A 4,296-nucleotide genomic window follows, 5' to 3' on the forward strand; every position below is an offset into this window, starting at 1 on the left:
ATAAAAATGTTAAGCAGTGTACAGTGGTGTGTGAAAAAGGCAAATTCCATGCTAGAAATAATTGGAAAATGAAGTGAAGTAACAAAAAGTAACAAAAGGGGACATAATAGCGGTGTATAATATTATGCATGCCGTGGAGAAGGTACTGTACGTAGATCTCACTCTTTCATAACATCAGAAAGCAGGGTCATCCAATTAAGCTGAATGACAGGTGTTTCAGAATTAAGTATTTATTTACAAAATGCATATTTAAAGTGCACAGCCAAATGCCACAGTAAAGCCACTGATGTATTTATTATCACAAATACGGACAGCTTTATGGGGGAAAGGATAAGACTTTCAGTGGCTGCTAGACATGATGCCTATCCAGTTGTAAATACTGTACATTATGCCTCTCAACAGCAATTGCTGTGGAGCTGGAAAAGTGTTGTTGCTCTTCTGTCTTACTTTTGCATTTCCTATAGACATCTGATTGATCACAGAATGCTGGACTACATCATCCTTTGGTCTGATCCAGCATGGCTTTTCTTAAGTTTTCACAAAAAGGTTTTCTTAGGTTTTCACACCAGGCCCTCCTGTCTTCCATTGCCTCCCGGAGTTGGTTCAAATTCATGTTGGTAGCTTACCAAGGTTCATAGATCTTACATTCCCTTATACGGCCTCAAAATCGGTGGCCATCACCATATATTATGATAGATTATTCAGTAGTCTAATTATGTGCTGTCTGATGAAGATCTCAGTGAAGTAATACGAGGAACTGTTATCAAATGGTTGTTCTATCTTACACATTTTGTGATTAAGCAAACGGAAGGGGGCCTCCCCTTTTCTCCATCTTATATAACACCATGCCTGCTTGATTGAGACTTATGTGCCTTTCCCCCCTTTTTTCCATCAGCGTAATAAAAGTCTCTCACCCATATATGGAGTCTGGAGTCTGTTAATCCACCTCCCTCCGCATTATTTCAAGGATACCAACTACAGTAGCAATCTAGCAGTAGGATTGCCAAGGAAAAGTACAGGCCGATGGGCGCTGAGATTTTAGTCACTGGATAATACAGTAATATCTGCTTTGGCCTTGGCTGACTTTTTTTTGCTACCAGTCAGCAGACACGTTAATATGAAGTTTGCCCAGTGAGTGCTTGTTCTCCACCTTAAAGGAGCCATGAGCTTCAAACTAGATAGAGACAGGCATAAATTCACAGCTTGACTCTACAGTACATTTATAACAATTGAGAATGAAAACTTTCTCACTGAGAAAATAATGTCTTCCTGCTGCAATGCAACACAAGCAAGCTGTCACCCAAGACAGCCATATTTGAACAGCCCATTTCTCCCTACCCCAGAACGTGGAGACAATGAATTCATAAAGATACAAAGATTTAGTCTGGTTTTTGCTTTCCTCCTCCTCCCCCACCCTCCCATCCTCTCTCCCACTGCTTGTAACATCATGCCTTGGGAAAGGATTTGTGACTCGGAAAACCTCCACGGTTTTCTGCTATTTTCTTCTTTTTGGTTGGATTAATATATATCCTGTTCTAATATGGAATGGGGGAAAACACCTGTTTTTTTAATTTCTCCTTTTCTGACAGCAATATATTAGCTACTCACCAGTGCATTTTCCCTAAATATAGAAGCCTTCCAGGAACAGGGTACTGGAGATCTGTTATATAGCATGAAGATTGTAATCCTGTATTGCAAGGACACAGAATCCTCTGGGCCCCAAGAATTATTTATTTATTTTATTTTATTTTATTTTATTTTATTTTATTTTATTTTATTTTATTTATATGCCGCCCACACTACCCAAAGGTCTCTGGGCGGCTTACAACAGTTTAAATACAGTAAAAAAGAAAACAATTAAAATAAGCCAAGTGGACTCTAATCCATGAAGCTGGTCCTTAAAGCACCACAGGAGGTTTGAAGTTTTCTGTAACAGAGAAACACAGTACCTTGTAAGAATATTTGATAATGATTTGGTGTTGGGCGGGGGAATACTTTATGTATGTAAACAGAACTTGGAAATTTATATTCTAATCTATAACTCCCAGAATCCCCAGTACGGCCTGGGGATTCTGGGAGTTAAAAGTAAAAAAAGTCTATGGGGGGGGAGTCTTCTCCCTATCCACCGCCCCAGAATGCAAAGTAAGATCTTTATGAGTCTCTCTGAATTGGGATAAGGCTTTCTAACTTGTTGTTTTGTAACTGTGTGTGAAGGCAAGCTGATGGCAAGTGACTCCTCACCAATAGTCTTCAAAGGAGGAAAGAGAAATCAGTAAGAATGAGAAGACAGAGGAACCTCTAGTAGAGGAGAAACGAAGTGTAGAGGTATGTTTAGTGGAGGAAGTAGAAGGAGGATAAGGGGAGGAGCAAAAACTCTCGATATGGGAGGAAGGTATAAAAGAAGGGGGAGAGAGAAGGTTCAGGCACAAACAAGAGATAGATAGAAAGGAGATAAAACCAGACGGGAAAAGAGGGAATGAAGAGTATGAGAAACTACAGGACTTGTTGAAAGACTTTCCAAATTTAAAAGTTGGAGGTTTGCTGCCTGAACCTGAGATGAGAAGAATCCTCATTCAAAACACAGGAATCGATGGTGATCGTCTTCCCACAGGGACGAGGACGTGGGAAGAAAGTAATTCACCCAGATGCAACATACAACACTCCACCGAAAGAAGGCGACTGGGCTCGCCATCCATGTTGTGGAACAGTGTGTGTGATGTGGAGCGCTCCCCTGCGGAAGATTACAGATTGCGAACGGTTTGGTCCAGACCCACAGTGAACAAACCCCGATCACAGGAACAATTAATGTTATCCAGTTATGGACAGCTACCAAACCTGTCATATTTTGATCCTGTTGGTGTCACGGTTGAAACACCACAAGTTAATAAAGTTGATATTGAGAATGTTTTTAAAAGGTTTCCGACTCTCTTTCCTGTCAAACTGGAGGAACTGCCACAACTTTCAAAAGAACTCAATCACACAGTGGTACAGATTGTGCTTTCCTTGCTGTTACCAGCATGTGAAAACCAGCAAATGGGGAGACTGTGGTACCAGCAACAAGTAGCACACCTTCAGGCCTTGAGGTTTGCAGGTTGTATATCCTTGCTCTACAGTTACTCAGAATAAACACTGCAGACTACAGTGACACTTCTAAGATCACACCATCATAATTAGTCTGTACAAATTCCCAAAGTGAAAAGATGTAGGAGGTTGCATTTTTCAATATGTTGCTTGTTGGCAGAACTGACACTTGCTCTGTCCTAGTGCCCAAACCCTATTCATCAGTAAGTGTGAGTAGCCTCCCTGAGTCTTGGAGCCCCAGAAGCTGTTGGATTAAGTAGCAAGTACTGACCTGCCAGCCATTGGAGAATTTCTAGTAACACCATGAATAGAGCTACTTTCTCAGACTCATTGTGGATGGTCCAGCAGTACACAAGAACAATGAGCCTTTTTAGATAAACTAGAATGGACCATTGGCAGGCTCACAGCTGAATTCTGTGTTTTGGAAAAGAAACTAACTTTGCTGCTGGCTGTATTTCACAAAAGGAAACCAGCTATTTTTATAGCGAAATGTGAATTTAACCTGCTGAATTCTTATATAGGTAGGACTATATGTATCTTGTTAGTAGTTTTATGCTGTGCTTGAAGTAGAACTATGCTGGGCTGGATTTGTGCGATTCCATCATTTAAATAAAATTTTAATTTCAAGTTCCCATATTTCCTAATTAAATATGCCTTCTGTGTTATAATTCTGACTTCTGGTATGCAAGTAGATAGTATTAGAAGCATAATGCAAAACCCTTGTTCATTCAGGCCTGGAGGAAGAAGGGACGTAAACATTTAAATATATAAATTTATTAAATATAAAAATATTTTAAAAAATATTATGTAAAATATAACATAAATATTAAATATATAAATGTATCGAATGTATATATTTAAATAAGTTTTTATCCACATTGTTACTCAATGGGACCAGTATCAGAATATTTGGATCTTTTCATTTTTGTTAGAAAAAAGAGAAAAGTAATGTGTTCCTTGTAGACAATCTAAAAACAAGCTTGTGAGACCTTTTGGACCCCTAAAATCTCACAGGCTAGCTTTTGAGTTCTGCAGGACTCTTAATCAGACTGGGCATTAACAGGTTGGGTGAGAGATTACAGAAGAAACAGAAAAGTCCCCAAAATAATTATGACCCAATGCTAAGGTCAGGCTCTGTTGTTTAGAGCAAATTCCACAATGGAAACTACAATCTTTAGGAACAGTTTGAGATGACAGATTTCAGATTTTGCATCT

General features: G+C 39.3%; 1 long non-coding RNA gene across 1 annotated transcript; it reads left to right on the top strand.

Moving 5' to 3' along the window:
- Positions 1–2,213: 2,213 nt before the first annotated feature.
- Positions 2,214–2,731, top strand: LOC144588010 (uncharacterized). The gene is made up of 2 exons (XR_013543308.1): positions 2,214–2,325; positions 2,612–2,731. It is a non-coding gene; the product is annotated as an uncharacterized LOC144588010 (long non-coding RNA).
- The last annotated feature ends 1,565 nt before the right edge of the window (positions 2,732–4,296 follow it).

Source organism: Pogona vitticeps, chromosome 1, assembly GCF_051106095.1.
Source record: "Pogona vitticeps strain Pit_001003342236 chromosome 1, PviZW2.1, whole genome shotgun sequence".
Classification (NCBI taxonomy): Eukaryota; Metazoa; Chordata; class Lepidosauria; order Squamata; family Agamidae; genus Pogona; species Pogona vitticeps.